At 33.6% G+C, this 21,989-nt stretch overlaps 1 long non-coding RNA gene across 1 annotated transcript; it reads right to left on the bottom strand.

The window, feature by feature from the left end:
* Nucleotides 1-1,962: 1,962 nt before the first annotated feature.
* On the bottom strand, nucleotides 1,963-20,475 carry LOC116661861. Its single transcript, XR_004317838.1, has 3 exons — nucleotides 20,219-20,475; nucleotides 17,810-17,815; nucleotides 1,963-1,973 (listed from the first exon to the last, which is right to left on the bottom strand). It is a non-coding gene; the product is annotated as an uncharacterized LOC116661861 (long non-coding RNA).
* Nucleotides 20,476-21,989: the final 1,514 nt, after the last annotated feature.

Here is a 21,989-nt window from a genome sequence, read left to right as displayed (position 1 = left end):
ACCAAATCAGATGAGCTCACAGTGGTGCCCTGGGGACAAATAATGTAGCTCTACTTATCCAAACTCTGTTAAAGTAAATATGAAAAGTTTATGAAGTCTTGAGGCCCCCAATTTTATATATGTGTGGAACCAAGCAATTGGTCCTATTCTGTGTACAGGAAAGGAAACTTGTTAACGGGGACTACACAGAATATGGCAGAAATGTGTATTTCTTCTCTAAGCATAGTAAAGATTGCCTGCCATTTCAAGAGAGTTCCAACTTCAGTATACTTTGTACTATGCTCCTTTAACTTTTTGGCACAGTATTCTCTAAAATGTTGTCCTCTGTTTGAGAAAGACAAGATCATGGATTTTCCTTCCCTCCTTTTTCTCATTTTCTTCTTCTCTTAATATTGAAAAAGAAACCAAATCCATTTTCCCCCCTAGATCTGTTAATCAGTCTTCTTCCTGTACTACCTGATGTGGATATTCAGGCCTTGAAAAGTTTTCTATTATTTAATCTCAGCCTCCTGTGAAATCTTTTCATTTCTTGCCTTTGTGTTTAAAATCACTCTTCGTGCCCCCTTAAACTTCATTAAGCTATCACTGTAGTTAGTCTCTCAATTTGATGTATTATAACCTATGGATGCTCTTTTCGCATGCTTGATTACCTTTTGCACTTCTCCTTTCCTTTACACTGGCCTTTAAAACCCACCACTCCCCATGCTCTCAATTGTAATTATTTCTGCATGGTGTGTATAACCCATGGGAATGCATTCATTTACCTTGAGCGCTTTTCTATTTCCCCTCTGTCCCTTGCCTCCATTGTACTGGCCTGCTCAAATTTATCATACACTTCCAGCAGATTTCTATGACTGGCTTTGGTGAATATCACAGCTCAGTTTTCTCTTCCTTTAATTAAAACTCTGATAAGAGGAATGACTGTTTAACTGTTCTACATCTTCCAACACAGCAAGCCTAATAAGTGTGGTTTGCTCTAAAACAAATAAAAAATTACTCTTAACCTTAAATTATTTTTATTTATACTAAGAAAATGTTAAAGTCTAAAGATATTTCCATTTTAGAGAGTTTCTGCTATTATTTTAAATATTAGACATAATATCTTTGTCTTCTCACTTTGTAGATTATGCCCCACAATATAATCTAACTTTCTGGATTTTGCTGTATAATTTAACTCATCATAATCATTTGGCCACCTGTTCCTAAATATTTCTCAAACATCACACAATGATGCTTTTTCTTCACCTTCCTTGAGTCTTCCAATAGAAGTCCCAGTCTTCTACCAACCTTTCCCTTTTGGGCTCTCCTTCAAGCTAAATTTCTTATGTCTGGATACTCTGGCTAGATTTGGGGCCACATTTTTCAGGAATTATTTTTATATGAGGTATACCATGTAAAAATCTCAGTATCTACTTATGAATAACAGACATTTGTTTACTATGAACTCTTGGTACAGTAAATGGTTCGAAAGTATAGAGTAAGTTCCATTATCAATTTACATTTGTTCTCAGAGATGTGGAGACTAACAATGGAAAACTTTTGATTAGTTTGGGAAATAAACTCCATTGGATAAACTGTTATGATGTATTGTTATCCTGGACACATTTTTATAAAGATAATGATTAAGAAGTGTCTCGGTGAATCCTACACACTCATTATCTAATCTTTAGTGGACTTTTTATTTCTTTCCTCAGATGTGTTACTTCACAATAAACATTTTCACTGTTAACATCATTCCTTTGTAGATAAAATCTAGTTCTTCAGTATGACTTGCAAGGTCCTCCAGAATTATATCCATATAATCTCTCTAAGCTCTTCACCTTCTTTTTCTAGATATGAACACTCACTTCAGCCAAGTCAGTTTTTTCACTCAACTAAAATTACCCATGAAGGGGAAAGTTTAGAAGGTGAATATTTACTTCTGTGAGTTTGCTCATGTTTTCTTTCAGTTTTAGATGCTTCTTCCTTTCAGTCTAGCCAAATGATATTGAGTTGCATGCCCTCCAAGAAGCATATGTTCACTTAATCTAGTTCACTTTACTCATTCTTTTGCATGAGTAGTTTTCATCACATAATTCAGTACATGGTATCATACTAAATTGCATTATGATTTAATTATTTGAGAAATATAAGAATTTTCTTTTTCATTTAATTGTTTTGTAATCTCTTTGAACAGAGGGACTATGCATTGCCTTGTTATGTCAGTGTGGTGTAGCAGAAAGCAAATGCTTTTTTAACGAGATCAAAATTATCATTCTGGCCTTTTTATTTATTTGCTGTGTGACCTTGGGTAAGTTAGCTAACTAATCTGAGACTCATTTCCTCAAAATTAAAAAGTAGATAATCATAGTAATTACTTGATGGCATTGTCATTAGGATTAAAAGATATAATACATGTAGACTACTTAGCCCAATACTCTACTCATACAAATTTATCAATAAAGAGGGTAAGGCTTAGAGGTTAAGAGTATAGTCTTTATATCTACACTGCCTAATTCAGTAGCTACTAGCCACATTTGGCAATTAAAATTTAATTAATATTTAATAAAATATTATTCCTTAGTTGCACTAGCTACATTTCAAGTGCATAACAGCCACATGTGGCTAGTGGCTGCCATATTAGACATGAATATATAACATTTTTATCATCACAGGTAGTTTTAGTGGACAGTATTACTCTAGAATCTAACAGTCCTGGATTTGACACCTGTCTTCATTTCCAGCTGTATGATTTTGAGCAAACTAATATATAACACCTCTAAGCCACCATTTCCTTGTCTGTAATTGTGGATGATTATCATCTGAAAGGATTCTTTTGAGGATACTTAACATATCACCTGACATACAATGCATTCACAAAAAAGGGCTTGTTATTATTGTTAATACTATCATAAATATCAGTTCCCTTCCTCTCACTATCAAACACATATCACAAAAATAAGTAATAAAATATGATTTAGTAAATACATTACATTTGAAATATTATGAAATACATATAGTACTCTTGTTGAGAATTATGCCCAAGACCAACATAACTATTACTCCTCTGTAACATGAGGACTTGCAGTTGGTTCACAGAAACATTACTTTAGGAACCTTTTGGGTGACTCTAATCTAATAGGATAAGTCAAACAGTTAGACAGTTTTGTATTTAGTGAAAGAAAATGTTACCTCTGGATTATTTACACATAAAAAGTAAAGCAGAAATGAAGCATATTTCTAGTGAATCCGAAGTATCTATTCATCTAATCAGCCAGAATGTGTTTAACTAAGCCTGTATGTATGAGTGCATGTGTGTGTGTCTGTGTGTGTGTGTGCACATATTATGCATTTTACTAAACTTAGAAAAATGACTGCCTCACCACCCTGCAGCCGTTTGAGTGGATAGGTATCAGCTCAGGAATTGACTTTTAAAAATTGCCTTATATATGTTGCGTTTTCAGCAATTTTACTTTTTTTTCACCTTAGGGAGTTGTAAGTTGGCAAATCCCAAAGGCTGACAATATCTGACTAACTTGTGCGTGGCATCCTGTATCACAGACCTGAGTGCTTATTAATCTAACTTTGAACATGATTTTCTATTTCTTATTGGAAATTTTGATTGTATTGTTGCCTTTTATTTCTGAGGGAAGTTTCATGATAACTTTTTCAAATGAAAAAATTGTTATCCATTTCCTGGTTTTGCAAAATTTTTCTTTTTAATCTTCTCTTTAATGATATAATCATTTCTGGTACATAACCCTTTCCTTTGAATATGCTGTAGTTAATGCAAATAGAAGAACCAAAGAACCAATCTTTTTCAATATTTCAGCAAAATATTTAAAATGCATTACTTGTGTACATCAGAAATTGACACAACATTGTAAAGTGACTTCAATAAAAATATATAATAATAATAAATGCATTACTTGTTTCATTGCCTTTTATACCATTGAATTTTTATTTGTTTTGTTTGAATTAAGTAATAACAATAATAATGTTGGTTAAAATTTCAGAAGGAAAAACATACAACACAATACACTCAAAGCTCTATGGCTATGATTTATTGGCCTTCATTCTAATTTTTGTTACTTAGCTTTATGTTTAGCAGCATAGACAAACAAGAAGACTTATCCCAAAGCCTGTCTTTTGCAATCTTCCAATATGAAAATTAATATAGTTTGCTTATAATACCTTAGATTACAATCTACAGCATCTTGTGATGGTTTAAGGTAGCAGTAATCAAGAGATACATCCATTTGTCATTACTAATTAGAAGTTAAGAAAATGCATATCATGGTGAAGAAAAATTTTAAGTGTAAATCTATGCATTCCCAAATGTAATTAAAAGAATCTAAACCAACAGTTCACACATTTCTTGATCTGAGAAGAACCCCAAAGAGCTTTAGATTATGTGTATTATACCTGTCAATAATTTCCATATTAGAAATTAAATCTGAAATTTTAAAATATATTAAAATATTAATTCATTTATAATCATAAAAATATCAAACCCATTGCATGCTTATACATAGAATATATTATGAAAAATAACTGTATTTTCTAAAACAAAAATAGAATAATAGCTTAATAGACAGATTCTCCCATAAAATTCTGCATTTAGTATTTTGAGATATTTCTTTGGTTAAAGAATGTGAAGAAAATCCGGATTTATGCAAATATGTATTTGGAAAATGGAGGGGTGTTTTAATAGTGCTTTTAGGTAACTGAATATTCTTTTTGATACTGCAAATCTGAACATTAATATTTTCATAAAAATTACTTATAATTCAGAATTTGAAACACTCAATGTACTTTTGAAAATGTTATATTAAATTTCATTTGTCTATCTTGCACTTAGGATGAATTTTTGCACATGTATGACTTTGTACATCACATTTTGGTTATTTGAAAAAACATAGTTGTTCATGGACTTAGACAGAATCCCCAAATGTAATAAGTTTCATTATAGTATATATGAAACATATTTCTTAATATTACCACTGATCTCATCAGAAAATATTTTAAGTAGAGGAAGCTACCACATCCACAGTGACATGTACAAATTTTCCAAAATTCTCATATTTCTTGAAAGCTGAAATTTTAGCAATGGTCAAAAATATCCCCAATTTTCTTTGAAGTGAAAAGTTGACTGTCAATTTTTGAGAATATATCTGCAAATACTCAAGTCTGAATAATTATGACTTCTTTGTTAGCCATTCTTCAATGTGGAAATTGTTTTTCATTAAAAAAAGTAAACAATTCAGCTAGAAATTCAAACAATTGCTAAAAGCTTTCTCCTCAAGACAATATCATGCTTCAGTATGTTTAAGTTCACTTCAGATCCTGAAAGAAAATAATATGTATTATTTTTTGGCAGCTGGTTAAAGTTAGTAAAGAGATTAATCTTTAGGAATTAGTTTCTAAAAACGTTGCTGAGGCATATAGTCTCAATTTTGGTTGTTCAAAAATAATGAAAACATCCATAGCTATTTCATTTGTGACATTTTTCCATATACTTGTATTAACTCTAAATAGATAATCAAATGGAACTTATGATAGCTCCCCAAAGATATAATGTGTTTACTACACCATGGTTTTCTAGGTTTTTAGAAAGTGCTATAAATAAAAACTCCTGTACTTGATTCCCTCCATCACCCTTATTTCAAAATGTTTTACTCTACATGTCCTACAAGGCCTGCTTACTATATGCTTTCTTCACAAAGTATTTCTTGAACTCTTCAACCAGGAGTAATCTCTCCTTCCTCTGAATTCACATAACTCTGTGTTCATAACCCTTATTTTGGCACTTCTCAGACTAATTTTAACATAATGCGTTTAAAGTGTCCTTTCTGCACAACTCTACTGTAAACTCCTTGAAGGCAAGGGCCATAGCTTACCAAAAATAAAAATAGAAATGCCCAAAACATTGAAAAATGTTTTGCTATTTTTTTGTAATCTAGTAAAATATACATAATAAGCAATGTATAATTTTAATTAATTTCAAGTATACAATTCAGTGACATTAATTATATTTCCATTGTACAACCATCACTGTTATACATCTCCAGAAAATTTTCATCATCTCATTTTGTACTTATTAAATGACAACTCCCCACCACCCCTCCATATAGTCCCTGATATTTTTACTCTACTATTTGACTCTACCAATTTGCCTGTTCTAGGTACCTCATGCCTGTAGAGTCATACACATTTGTCCCTTTATATCTAGCTTACTTCACTTAACATAATGTATTCAAGGTAAATCCATGTTTTATCATTTATCAGAATTTTGTGGGAGATCATGATCACAAAATAAGGGAATGTGGAGATCACCTACCCCCACTAAATCATCAAAAGCATATTTTCATATGGAATAATTCTCATGGAAAACAAACTAGAAACTGGCAGAAGCACTCCTATACAACCAAGACTATAAGAAAGATACACATGTAATTGGATAAGACAGGAAGAATAGCATTGGATCAGGACCTGTGCCCCTGGTAAAGGCCTAAGAGGAAAAGGGAAATCAGATCCCACAGGTGGACACAGGACCTAGAGAGTGTGAGTGCACTGAGCCACAGAGTGGGCATTCCAGTCCTGGGGCCCTACTCATAGAAGGCAAGCCCTCTTCACTGCTTGGATAATGACCGGACTAGACTCCACTCATGGGGAGTGCACAGGTGCTAGCTTGCCCCCAGACAGGGCAAAAAGTGGTCTGCCCTAGAGGCTGCTGCCTTGCCACACTCTTCAGAGCAGACTGAGTGAATGACTCACCCACTTACTCAACACTACAGCTTAACATTGAATCTAGGGCAGCCAAGACCTGGGAAAGCATTTGATCTAGAGATGCAGTGGCAACCTAGAGGCCCAGGGCTCATCATATGTGGGACAATAACAACCATTGTTGGCACTTACTCAAACAGTATCCCAGAAGCCAACCATACTTCTGATGGCAGCAGGGCCACCTGAATTCCCACAATAGCCTCACCACACTCACTAGTCCCAGCTGATGAAATTCTCTTGCCCCATATACTTCATGTCACAGCTTGGCACTGGATCAAGGGTAGACGCAACAGGGGAAAAGCCACAAACTCAGGCAACATCTGAGCAGAGTTGCAAACACCTACACAGGAAGCACATCACGCCTTTATAAGGACATGAGCTACAATTGCTTCAGCACTCCCCTTCTTTGGGGCAAAGTTCCCAATGTGGGGAGAAAAAAAAAACACACTTAAAGAGAACAGAACCAAACTGAGCCCAACCCTCAGGGCTTCCACTCCAGCAACATAGGGGCAGACCCTGACCCTGAAATGGTGGTGATGGCCACTGAGCAGAAAGGAAGTCCTATTTCAAACCATGTCCAGGCTGTATCTCCCCCATCACCAGCCATACACCTTAATAAGTTGATAGCTACCAGCACAGTTTGAGGAAAGACATGGCTGGTGTTTACATCAAAACCAGCTCTCCCATCAAAGGATAGGGAAGACACAGTCTACATAGGGAAGCTCACACATAAGAATGTCCCTTCAAGATCATTATAGGTAACAACTTCACCTAAATTCATAGAGACAGAAAAAGTTAAGTAAACTAAAAAGATAGAGGAACTACTCTCAGTTGAAAGCACAAGAGAAAACAACTGAGAGATTAAATGATGAAACAGAATTTAACAATCTACCTGACAAAGAATTCAAACATTGGTAATAAAAACGCTAACTGAATTAGGGAAGAAAGTTGATCTAAGTACAAATCACTTTAACAAAGAACTAGAAACTATGCAGAAGACCCAATCAAAAATAGATAATTTAATATCTGAGATAAAAAGCACACTGGAAGCAATGAATGGCAGACTAAATGGCACAGAATAACACATGTGACCTGGAAGATAGGTAATAGTAATCACTCAAACAGAACAACAGAGAAAAAGCTAAATAACAAAATAAATGCAGCAAAAGATATATCAGGGGGTAACATAAAACATGTCAACATTCACATTATAAATGTCCCAGAAGGAGAAAAGAGAGAGGGCTAAAAGGGAAAAGTCTGCAACCTAGGATGCTCTACCCAGTAAGATATAGAAAGAAAGGTAAAGAACTACTCAGATGAGCAAAAGCTAAAAGAATTCATCAATATTAAACATACCCTCAAAAAATGTTTAAGGATATTCTCTAAATAGAAAAGAAGTAAGAATCTAAAGGAAAGGGAAAATCCCAATAAGAAAAGCAAATATATAGGATGGAAGATCACTTAATTAAGCCAGTATGTAGATTGAAAGACCAAAAAATAAATAAAATAAAATAAAAGAAACTATAACTATGCAACTACAGTAAACAGTAAAGGGATAAACATGAAGATATAAAATATGACATCAAAAACAGAAAAATGGAGGAGGGGTGTAAAAATGTAGTTCTTTTAGAATGTATTTGAACATAAATGACTGTCAGGTTAAACCAAGTAAATATAATTATGGGTAAAACATATATAAACACAAAAAATCTACAATAGATGCACAAAAAACAAAAAGAAAGGAACCCAAGCATATTACAAAAGAAAATTATCAGATCAAATGAGAAAAAAGAAAAATCAGATATGAACAGAGAATAACAACACCACAACCAGAAAACAAGTAATAAAATAGCAATAAATACATAACTATTATTACTTACCTTAAATGTTGATGGATTAAATGCTCAGGTCAGAAGACATAGGGTAGATGATTGGATTAAAAAGCAAGGTGCTTCAATAAGCTGTCTACAAGAGGCTCACTTCAGTGCTAAAGACACACACAGACTGAATGTTAGGAAATGGAAAAAGTTATTTCATGCAAATAAAAATGACAAGAAAACAGAGGTAACAGTACTCATATCAGAAAAATATATTTTAAAACAAAGTCTGTAAGTAAAGACAAATCAGGGCATTTTATAATGATAGAGGAATAAATATAAGAAAAGGATATTACACTCATTAAGATACACACACTCATTAAGATACACACACCCAGTAAAGGAGCACATAAACACTTTAAAAAAGTATCTTAAAAAAGACATAAAGCAAGAAATTGACAATAACACAATGGTAGCAGACTATTTTTTAACATTTTATTGAGTTATATAGTCATTTTACAATGTTGTGTCAAATTCCAGTGTAGAGCACAATTATTCAGTTACACATGAATGTACATGTATTCATTGTCACAGTTTTTTCACTGTGAGCTACCACAAGATCTTGTTTATATTTCCCTGTGCTATACAGTATAATCTTGCTTATCTATTCTGCATATGCCTGTCAGTATCTACAAATCTTGAAATCCCAGTCTGTACCTTCCCATCCCCCACCCACTTGGCAATCACAAGTTTGTATTCTATGTCTGAGTCTGTTTCTGCTTTGTATTTATGTTCTTTTTTTTTTTTTTGATTCCACATATGAGTGCTCTCATATGGTATTTTTCTTTCTCTATCTGGCTTACTTCACTTAGAATGACATTCTCCAGGGACATCCACGTTGCTGCAAATGATGTTATGTTGTCATTTTTATGGCTGAAGAGTATTCCATTGTAGAAATATACCACTTCTTCCTTATCCAGTTATCTGTTGATGGACATTTAGGCTGTTTCTATGTCTTGGCTATTCTAAATAGTGCTGCTATGAGCAATGGGGTGCAGGTGTCTTTTTGATGTAGGGTTCCTTCTGGATACAAGCCCAGGAGTGGGATTCCTGGGCCATATGGTAAGTCTATTCCTAGTCTTTTGAGGAATCTCCATACTGTTTTCCACAGTGGCTACACCAAACTGCATTCCCACCAGCAGTGTAGGAGGGTTCCCTTTCCTCCACAGCCTCTTCAGTATTTGTCATTTCTGGACTTTTGAATGATGGTCATTCTGACCGGTGTGAGGTGATACCTCATCATAGTTTTGACTTGCATTTCTCAGATAATTAGTGATATTGAGCATTTTTTCATGTGCCTGTTGATCATTTGTATGTATGTCTTCCTTGGAGAATTGCTTGTTTAGGTCTTCTTCCCATTTTTGGATTGGGTTGTTTGTTTTTTTTCTTATTAAGTCATATGAGCTGCTCATATATTCTGGAGATCTTTTGGTCAGCTAATCTTCAACAAAGGAGGCAAGAATATACAATGGAATAAAGACAGTCTCTTCAGCAGATGGTGTTGGGAAAACTGGACAGCAGCATGTAAAGCAATGAAGCTAGAACACTCCTTTACACCATATACAAAAATCAACTCAAAATGGATCAAAGACTTAAACATAAGACAAGATACAATAAACCTCCTAGGAGAAAATATAGGCAAAACATGATCTGACATACATCTCAGAAATGTTCTCCTAGGGCTGTCTACCCAAGCAATAGACATAAAAGCAAGAATAAACAAAAGAGACCTAATTAAACTTACAGGCTTCTGCCCAGCATAGGAAACCATAAGTAAAACAAAAAGACAACCTACGGAATGGGAGAAAATTTTTTGCAAATGATGAAAACAACAAAGGCTTGATCTTCAGAATAGTAGCAGACTTAACACTCCACTGACATCAATGAACAGATTATCCTGACAGAAAATCAACAAGGCAACAGTGATCTTAAATGACACTGTAGACCAGGACTTAATAGATATCAGTAAGAAATTACATTAAAAAATGAAGAATACACATTCATTTTCAAGTGTAAATGGAGTGTTCTCCAGGAAAGATCACATACTAGGTAAAAACAAACAACAATAACAACAACAACAACAACAAAAACAAGACTCAAGAAATTTAAGAGGATAGAAATTGTATCAAGCATTTTTATCCAATTACAATGTTATGAAAATAGAAATCTACTCAAGAAAAAAAGGAAAGAATAAAGATGTGGAGATAAAACAATATGCTACTACAAAACCAATGATTTAATGATAAAATCAAAGAGGAAATCAGAAAATACCTGTCAACAAATGAAAATGAAAACATAATTGTCCTAAATCTATAAGTGGCAGCAAAACATTTCTAAGAGGGAAGTTTATAGTGATACAGGCCTTTTTCAAGAAACAAGAAAAATCTAAAATAAACAATCTAACCTACCACCTAAATTAATTAGAAAATGAAGAACAAACAAAGCCCAAAATCAGCAGAAGGAAGGAAATGAAGATCAGAGAGGAAACAAATAATAAAAGCTGGCTGCTTTTGTGAAAAGTTGAACAATATTCATTTAACTTTACATAGGCTCACCATGAAGAAAAGACAGAGGACCCGAATAAACAAAATGAGAAATGAAAGGAGGAGAAATAGCAACACATACCAGAGAGATACAAAAAACCATGAGAATCCTACGAACAGTTATAAGCCAACAAATTGGACAACCTAGAAGAAATGGACAAGTTTCTGGAAACTGGCATAGACTAAATCAAAAAGAAAAAAGACAAGTGTAACAGATCAATCATTAGAAGTGAAATTCAATTTGTAATAAAAGAACTCCCAGCAAACAAAAGTCCAGGATCAGATGGCTAAATAGGAAAATCCTACCAAACATATGAAGAAGAGCTAATAACTATCCTTCTCAAACTATTCAAAAAGATTGAAGCCACCATCACCCTGACACCAAAACTAGATGAAGGCAAAACTAGATGAAGAAAATTACAGACCAGTATATTTGATGAATATTAGTTTGAGTCTCTGCTTTAATTTTTTAAATTAATATCATTGATTCAAACTTTAGTGGTTTACTTTTTTAAAAAGTATAGTGTGCTAACAACACCGAACCTAAGATCTACCTTCAATAAATTTTAATGTACAATATTGTTATATATAGGCACAATAGTATATGGAACATACCTACATACTATCTAACTTATGTAACTGCAATTTTATAACTACTGATTACCAACTCCTCATTTTCCACTCCTCCAGCCCCTGGCAGTCATCATTCTATTCTTCTATTCTTTGCTTCTAGAAATCTGTTTTATATACTTCATTTAAGTACAGTCATACAGTCATGCAGTGGTAGTCTTTTGGTGACATCCATATTTCATTAGTATAATGTCCTCAAGTTTCATCTGTGTTGTCATATACTTCAGGATTTATTTTTTAAGGCTGAATAATATTCCATTATATTTATATAACATATTTTTAAAAACTATATGCCCATCAGTACATTTAGGTTGTTTCACATCTTGGCTCTTGCAATGAGAGCTGCATGAACATGACAGTGTCAATATCTCCTCAAAATCCTGCTATTAATTTTTTGATATGTACTCAGAAATGGATTCCCCTGAATAATATGGTAATTATATCTTCAATTATTTGAGGGACAGCTAAACTATCTTTCAGAGACTGCATCATTTTACATTCTAATCAACAATGTACAATTGGTCCAATTTAACCTCATCCTCAACAACACTTGTTATTGCCTAATATATAAATTATAAAATAGAATGGAGTAGAAACTATTTTCATCAGCATTTATCTTTTATCATTTTGATAATATTCATTTTAACTGGCAAGAGATGATATCTGTCTAGTTTTGATTTTCATTTCCTTAATGGTTAGTGATGTTGAGCATTTTTCATATAACTCCTGGCCATTTGTAAGTCTTCTCTAAGAAAAATGCCTATTCAAGTAATTTGTCCTTTTTGTAATTGGTTTATAATAATAATTATTATTTTTTGCTATTGGATCACATAAATTATTTGTCTATTTTTGATATTATCCCATTATCAGATACATTCTGTGTAATTATTTTCTTCCATTCCATAGTTTGTCTTTATTTTTTCATTTTGTTAATGATTCTCTTGCTGCACAGAACCCTTTTAGTTTGATGTAGTCTCACTTGTTCATTTTTGCTTTTATTGCCTTTGTTTTGATGTCATATTTGAAAAATCATTGCCAACCAATGTTAAGGAGTTTACTCCTATATTTTTGTTATTTTGATTTAAATGTGTGGTAGAATTCACCAGTGAAACCATCTAGTACTAGGCTTTTATTTGTTGTAAGGTTTTTGATTACTGAGTCAAACTTCTTACTCATTCCTGTTCTATACAGATTTTTTTCATTTTTTTCTTAAGATTGAATCTTGGTAGGCTATGTGTTTACAGGAATTTATACATTTCTTTTAGGTTATTCAATTTGTTGGCAGGCATATAATTGCTCAGAGTAGGGTCATAGCCATTCAAATTTTTGTGGTTTCATTTGTAATGTGTCCTCTTTTCTGGTTTTGAGTCTTTTCTCTTTTGTCTTAGTTGATCTAGCAAAATGTTTGTCAATTTTATCCATTCAAAAATAAGCTCTTAATTGGTTGATCTCTTCTGTTGCTCTGTTGTTGTTGGCTTTCTGTATTTTATTATTTCTGCTCTGATCCAAGTTATTTTATTCCTTCTGTTAATTTTGTGCTCAATTTAATCTTTTTCTAGTTCTTGAGATGCAAAGCTAACTTGTTTGAGATCTTTATTCTTTATATATATATGTATACACACATATATACACATACATACATATATATGTTTATATATACATATAAATTTTATATATATATATATATATATATATATATATATATATATATATAGCAGTATAGCCAGTTTAAAATGTGTCAGTTTCTGGTGTACAGCATAAAGTTAAGTCATAAATGAACATACATGTATTTGTTTTCATATTCTTTTCCACCATAAGTTGCTACAAGATATTGAATATAGTTCCCTGTGCTATACAGTATGAACTTGTTGTTTATCAATTTTATGTGTATTAGTAACTATCTGTAAATCTTGAACTCCCAGTTTATCCCTTCCCCCTCTGGTAACCATAAGGTAGTTTTGTATGTCTGTGAGTCTGTTTCTGTTTTGTAAATAAGTTCTTGTTTTTTTGGTTTGTTGTTTTTATTTTTGTTTTTTAGATTCTATATATGAGTGATATCATATGTATTTCTCTTTCTGGCCTATGTCATTTAGAATGACATTCTCCAGGTCCATCCATGTTGCTGCAAATGACATTAATTTATTATATTTTATGGCTGAATAGTATTTCATTGTGGAAATATACCACTTCTTCCTTATCCAGTCATCTGTTGATGGACATTTAGGCTGTTTCCATGTCTTGGCTATTGTAAATAGTGCTGCTATGAACATTGGAGTGCAGGTGTCTTTTTGATGTAGGGCTCCTTCTGGATATATGCCCAGGAGCAGGAATCCTGGGTCCTATGTTAAGTCTATTCCTAGTCTTTTGAGGAATCTCCATACTGTTTTCCATAGTGGCTACACCTAACTGCATTCCCACCAGCAGTGTAGGAGGGTTCCCTTTTCTCCACAGCCTCTCCAGCATATGTAATTTCTGGACTTTTGAATGATGGCCATTCTGACTGGTGTGAGGTGATAACTCTTTGTAGTTTTGGTTTGCATTTCTCAGATAATTAGTGATATTGAGCATTTTTTCATGTGCCTCTTGGCCATTTGTATGTCTTCCTTGGAGAATTGCTTGTTTAGGTCTTGTGCCCATTTTTGGATTGAGTCATTTATTTTTTCCTTATTAAGTCATATGAGCTGTTTATATATTCTGGAAATTGAGCCCTTGTCAGTCTCATTTTTTGCAAATATTTTCTCCCATTCTGTAAGTTGTCTTTTTGTTTTGCTTATGATTTCTTTTGATGTGCAAAAGCTTGTAAGTTTAATTAGGTCCCCTTTTTATTTTAGCTGTTATTTCTATTGCTTGGGTAGACTTTCCTATGAAAACATTGCTGAGATATATGTGAGATAATGTTTTGCCTATGTTTTCTTCTAGGAAGTTTATTGTGCTTTGTCTTATGTTTAAGTCTATAAGCCATCTTGAGTTTATTTTTGTATATGGTGTGAAGGAATATTCTAACTTTATTTATTTACATGCTGTTGTCCAGTTTTCCCAACATCATTTGCTGAAGAGACTGTCTTTACTCCATTGTATGTTCTTGCCTCCTCTGTCAAGGATTAATTGACCAAAAGTTTGTGGGTTTATTTCTGTTCCATTTGTCCATATGTGTTTTTGTGCCAATACCATCCTGTATTGATTACTGTAGCTCTGTAGTATTGTCTGATGTCTGGGAGGGTTATTCCTCCAGACTCATTTCTTTTTCTTTACAAATGCCTTGGCAATTCTTGGTCTTTTATAATTCCATATAAATTTTATTATGATTTGTTCTAGTTCTTTCAACTATGTCATGGGTAATTTGATAAGTATTGCATTAAATCTTTAGATTGTCTGGGGCAGTATGACCATTTTAACAATGTTGAATTTTCCAATCCAGGGGCATGGGATATCTTTTAATGTTTTAAAGTCTTCTTTAATTTCCTCAATTAATGTTTTATAGTTCTCCATGTATAAGTCTTTCACCTCCTTGGTTAGATTTATTTCTTGATATTTTATTATTTTAGGTGCTATTTTAAAAAGGACTGTCTTTATTTTCTTTTCCTGTGGATTTATCATTAGTGTAAAGAAATGCAACTGATTTTTTGTACATTAATCTTGTATCCTGCTACCTTGTTTAATTCTTTTATTAGTTTAGTAGTTTTTGTGTGGAACTTTTAGGGCTTTCTATATATCGTATCATGCTGTCTGCATATAGTGACAGTTTTGCCTCTTCTTTTCCAATATGGATCCTTTATTTTTTCCTTTTCCTGCTGAATTGCTGTAGCTAGGACTTCCAAGACTATGTTGAATAGAAGTGGTGAGAGAGGAGAACCTTGTCTTGTCCCAGATTTTAGTGGGAATATTTTTAGTTTTTCACCATTGACTACTATGCTGGCTGTAGGTTTGTCACAAATATCTTTTATTATGTTGAGATATGTTCCCTCTATACCCACTTTATTGAGGATTCTTATCATAAATGGATGTTGAATTTTATCAAATGCTATTTCTGCATCTGTTGAAAGGATCATGTGTTTTTTGTCCTTTCTCTTGTTGATGTGATGTATTACATTGACTGATTTGTGTATGTCGAACCATCCTTATGTTCCTTATGTTCATCCTTATGAACCCAACTTATCAAGGTGTATGATCTTTTTTAAGTCTTATTGGATTCTTTTTGTTGATTATTTTTGCATCTATGTTCATCAGTGATATTGGTCTGTAATTTTTGTTTTTGGTAATGTCTGTCTGATTTTAGTATCAGAGTGATGATGGTTTCACAGAATGAGTTTGGGAGTATACCCTCATTTTCAGTCTTCTGGTAGAGTTTGAGAGAGACTGCTATGAGTTCTTCTTGGTGTGTTTGATAGATGTCCCCAGTGAAACCGTCCAGTCCTGTAATTTTGCTTGTAGGGAGGTTTTTCATTGCTAATTCAATTTCATTTCTAGTGATTTATTTTTTCAAGTGGTCAATTTCTTTTTGATTAAGTCTTGGTGGACTGTGTGTTTCCAGAAACTTGCCCGTTTCTTCTAGGATATCCATTTTGGTTCCATATAGTTGTTCATAGTATTCTCACATGATATATTTTTTTAATGTCTGTGGAATTGTTTGTAATTTCTTCCTTTTCCTGTCTTATTTTGTTGGTTTGTGCTCTCTGTTCTCTCTTCTCCATGAGCTTGGGCAGAGGTTTGTCAATTTTGTTTACTCTTTCAAAAAACCAGCTCTTGATTTGATTGATTTTTCTGTTGTGTTTTAAATCTCTGTTTTATTTATTTCCTTCATGATCTTTATTATTTCCTTCCGTCTGCTGAGTTAGAGTGTGTTTTTTTTCTTTTTTTTTGCTCTTCTTTTTCTAATTCTTTTTGTTGGTATGTTAGATTTTTTTAACATTTTTTATTGATTTATAATCATTTTACAATGCTGTGTCAAATTCCAGTGTTCAGCACAATTTTTCAGTCATACATGGGCATATACACACTCATTGTCACATTTTTTTCTCTGTGAGATACCATAACACTTTGTGTACATTTCCCTGTGCTATACAGTATAATCTTGTTGATCTATTCTACAATTTTGAAATCCCAGTCTATCCCTTCCCACCCTCCACCCCCCTGGCAACCACAAGTCTATATCCTCTGTCTATGAGTCTATTTCTGTCATGTATTTATGCTTTGTTTTTGTTTGTTTCTTTGTTTGTTTTTGTTTTTGTTTTTTAGATTCCACATATGAGCGATCTCATATGGTATTTTTCTTTCTCTTTCTGGCTTACTTCACTTAGAATGACATTCTCCGGGAGCATCCATGTTGCTGCAAATGGCATTATGTTGTCGGGTTTTATGGCTGAGTAGTATTCTGTTGTATAAATATACCACAGCTTCTTTATCCAGTCACCTGTTGATGGACATTTAGGCTGTTTCCATGTTTTGGCTATTGTAAATAGTGCTGCTATGAATACTGGGGTGCAGGTGTCATCCTGAAGTAGGGTTCCTTCTGGATACAAGCCCAGGAGTGGGATTCCTGGGTCATATGGTAAGTCTATTCCTAGTCTTTTGAGGAATCTCCACACTGTTGTCCATAGTGGCTGCACCAAACTAAAATCTGGGACAAGGATGCCCACTATCACCACTCCTATTCAACATAGTCCTGGAAGTCCTAGCCACAGCAGTCAGGCAAGAGAGAGAAATAAAAGGGATCCAAATTGGAAAAGAAGAGGTAAAAGTGTCACTATATACAGAAGACACGATACTATATATAGAAAGCCCTAAAAGGTCCACACAAAAACTACTAGAGCTGATTGAAGAATTCAGCAAGGTAGCAGGTTACAAGATTAACATTCAAAAATCAGTTGCATTTCTTTACACTAATGATGAATCAACAGAAAAATAAAGTAAAGAAACAATCCCCTTTAAAATAGCACCCAAAGTAATAAAATATCTGGGAATAAATCTAACCAAGGAGGTGAAAGAATTATACACAGAAAACTATAAACCATTGATGAGAGAAATTAAAGAAGACTTAAAAAATGGAAAGATATTCCATGCTTTTGGATTGGAAGAATCAATATTGTTAAAATGGTCACTCTGCCTAGGCAATCTACAGATTTAATGCAATCCCTATCAAATGACCCAGGACATATTTCACAGAACTAGAACAAATCATAATAAAATTTATATGGAACCATCAAAGGCCTAGAATTGTCAAAGCATTACTGAAGAGAAAGAAAGAGGCTGGAGGAATAACCCTCCCAGACTTCAGACAATACTATAGAGCTACAGTCATAAAGACAGCATGGTATTGGTACAAAAACAGACATATAGACCAATGGAACAAAATAGACAGCCCAGAAATGAACCCACAAACTTTGGGTCAACTCATCTTCGACAAAGGAGGCAGGAATATACAATGGAATAAAGACAGTCTCTTCAGCAAATGGTGTTGGGAAAACTGGACAGCAGCATGTAAAACAATGAAACTAGAACACTCCCTTACACCATATACAAAAATCAACTCAAAATGGATCAAAGACTTAAACATAAGATAAGATACAATAAACCTCCTTGAGGAAAACATAGGCGAAACATTATCTGATACACATTTCAAAAATTTTCTCCTAGAAGAAATAAAAGCAAGAATAAACAAATGGGACCTAATGAAACTTAGAAGCTTCTGCACAGCAAAGGAAACCAGAAGTAAAACAAGAAGACAACCTTTGGAATGGGAGAAAACGTTAGATTGTTTATTTGAGATCATTCTTCTTCTTTGAGGAAGGCCTGCACTGCTATAAACTTCTCTCTTGGCCCTGCCTTTGCTGCATGTCATAGATTCTGTGTGCTTGTGTTTTTATTTTTATTTTTATTAAAGTAGTTTTTAATATCTCCTTTGATTTCATCATTGATCCATTCGTTTTTTATGTAAAATGTTGTTTATTGTGCATGCTGTCATTTTTTTCTTCTTTGTTTTTCTGTAATTGATTTCTAGTTTCATTGCATTGTGGTCATAAAAATATGTTTGAAATAATTTCTGTCTTCTTAAAACTTTTGAGGCTTCTCTTGTGCCAAAGTACATGATCTATCCTAGAAAATGTTCCATGTGCATTGAAAAAAAACATATATTCTATTTCTGTGGGATGTAATGTTCTGAAATTATCAACCAGGTCTTATTGTTTTATTGCAAACTTTAATTTTTCTGTTGCTTTATTAATTTTCTTTCTGGAAAATCTGTCCAGTGATGTTAATGGGGTGATAAAGTCTCCTTCAGTGATTGTATTCCCTTCAATTCTTCCCTTTATATCTGTTAGTATTTGCTTTATGTAGTTAGGTGCTCTTATATTGGGTTCATATATGTTAATGAGTATAGTATCCTCATCTTTTATTGCTCCTTCAATCATTATACAATGTCCTTCTTTATCTTTCTTTATGGCCTTTGTTTTAAAATCTTTTTTGCCTGAAATCAGTGTTACTACTCCTGATTTCTTTTCATTTCCATTTGTGTGGAATATCTTTTTCCATCCTGTCACTCTCAATACATGTGTTTCTTTCTCCCTAAAGTGAGTCTCTTGTATGAAGTATCTTATAGGTTATTTTTTTCTTATCCAGTGTGCCACTCTATATATTTTGATTGCAGCATTTCTTCAGTTGACATTTACAGTAATTATTGAGCGATGTGTTTATTGCCATTTTGAACTTAGCTTTGCAGTTGATTTGATATTTCCTTTTTGTTCCTTTCTTTTTCTTTTTGCGGTTTGATAATTGTCTTTTGGATTATATTGGATTCTTTTTAGTTTTTGTGACTCTATTGTAAGCTTTTGGTTTGTGGTTTCCCTGTTTTGTACACATATTAACCCATTAATATATCTGTTTGCTTTAAACAGGTAGTAATATAAGCTCAAACTCAACCTGCCGAGAACAAAAACAAAAGAAAAAAAGAAAAAGCTATATTTTCTTGCTCCCCTCTCCCACCCTTAATAATTTAGGTGTCCTCTTTTACAATTTCATGTTTATTCTGTTGTAATTCATTGTAGTTATCACCTTTCCAATTATGGATTTTTCCTTTCTGTAGCATTCTGCTTCTTTTCTATTTAGAGTAGACCTTTCAATATTTCTTTTAGCATAGGTTTATTGTTGCTAAATTATTTTTAGATTTTGCTTGCCTGCAAAGTTCTTTATCTCTCCTTCAATTCTAACAGATAGCCTTGTTGGATAAAGTATCCTAGGTTGCATCTTTTTTTTTTTTTTTCATTCAGGACTATGAATATATCTTGCCACTCCCTTCTGGCCTGTAGTTTTTCTGTAGAGAAATCAGCTGAAAGCTTTAAGGGGATTCCCTTGTAACTAACTCTTTGTTTTTCTCTTGCTGCCTTTAAAATCATTTCTTTATCTTTAAACCTAGCCATCCTGATTATAATATGCCTTTGTGTGGGGCTGTTTGGGTTCTTCTTGTTTAAGACCCTCTGTGCTTCCTGTGTTTGGATATCTGATTCCTTCTTAGGTTTGGGAAGTTTAGGGAAGTTTTAGTCATGATTTCTTCAAATACCTTTACAATCCACTTTGCTCTTTTTTCTTCTAGGACCCCTATTTTGTGTAGGTTTGCATGCTTTATATTATCCCATAGGTCCCTAATATTGTTTCCATTGGTTTTTATTTGTTTTCCTTTCGGCTGTATGATTGGGTGTTTTCTGTTGTCCTGTCTTCTAAGTTACTTTTTCATTCCTCTGCATTATCTAGCCTACTGTTTACTGCCTTTACCTTAGCTCTCATCTCAGCAAACGTGTTTTCCAATTTCAAATAGCTCCTCTTTATAGTTTCAGTTTCCTTTTTGACATATTCTCTGTCTCTAAGCACATGTCTTTTAGTTCCTTCAGTACTTTGATCACTCATTTTTTCAAATCATGATTAGTAGACTATCAAGGTCTATTTTATTGATTGTTCTTTCAGGGGATTTCTCTTGCTCTTTTATTTGGGGGCAGTTCATCTCCTTCATTTTACTTATATCTCTTTGGTACTGTGGCTTATGGAGTATCTGTCATCTACTGTGGTCCTTAAGGGGTTGCTTGGTTTGTTTATCTATCTATCTATCTATCTATCTATCTATCTATCTATCTACCTATCTATCTATCTAAAGTGGATGTGGAAATACAACTAAAAAAGATTTAAAAGAAAAAAGAAAGATTTAAAAACAGATTATAATCAATAACAGAATATCAAATTGAAGAGAAATAAAAATTAAGTTGAGACAAATTTTAAATACTTAAAAAAAGAAAAAATATTTGAAAACAGACTATAATCAATAACAGAAGCACAAAACACAGATAAATAAAAATCAAATTGAGAGAAAATTTTTTAAAAAATTAAAATAAGAAAAGAAGATTTGAAAACAGAGTATGATCTATAACAGAAGAACAAAACAAAGAAAAATAAAAATAAAATTGAAACAAATTTAAAAATTAATAAAAATATTTTAAAAGAAAGTCTTAGAAGGTATTAAGAAAATAGAAGCATTTTTTTTAATAAAAATTTAAAAAGTAAAAGAAAAAGAAAAAATGGATGTGTTCCCATGGAACTGTGCACTTTTAATTATTTTTCAAGAGAGTCTTCCTAAGTATGGGTGGTTGCCAAGTCCTCCTTCTGTACCTTTTGCCTGTTATCACTTTGGTTGAGAGTTTGGCTGGTGATCTGGTAGCCAGAACTTGTCCTAGGTATTGAACAGGGCCTCCCTTTTGTTTTGTGGTTGTAGTCACTCCTGCCCTCACCCTGCTGCACAAACTCTGCTTGCTGGTTCTAGAGGTCCTCTGGTCGCACCCCTGGTCTGCACTGCTCCCCATCCTGGTTGGCAGGTGGGTCACCTCACCTACCAACACCAAGTCTCCGTGTTGCATTCATGCATGGTAGGCGGGCAGGTCATGCCCCCACTCAGTGCAGCTCCCCACTCCACGTTGCGTCCATGCTTCTTAGGTGGGCTCAGAGAAAACAGCTGCAGCAGCCCTTGCCCCTGCTCTGTGCCAGAAATCTGTTCCTTGTTCTTTTGTGTTAGAGGTACAAATTCACAGAGGCACCAAGGCAAAACATTCCTATCTGCCTGAGGCTGTAAACAAATCTCACTCTTGCCTATGAGGTTGTGGAGACCCTAGGTATGATTCATGTTTCAAACCTGCCTCCA

This window comes from Camelus ferus, chromosome X (genome assembly GCF_009834535.1).
Source record: "Camelus ferus isolate YT-003-E chromosome X, BCGSAC_Cfer_1.0, whole genome shotgun sequence".
Classification (NCBI taxonomy): Eukaryota; Metazoa; Chordata; class Mammalia; order Artiodactyla; family Camelidae; genus Camelus; species Camelus ferus.
This window is presented reverse-complemented; position numbering and strand designations above follow the sequence as displayed.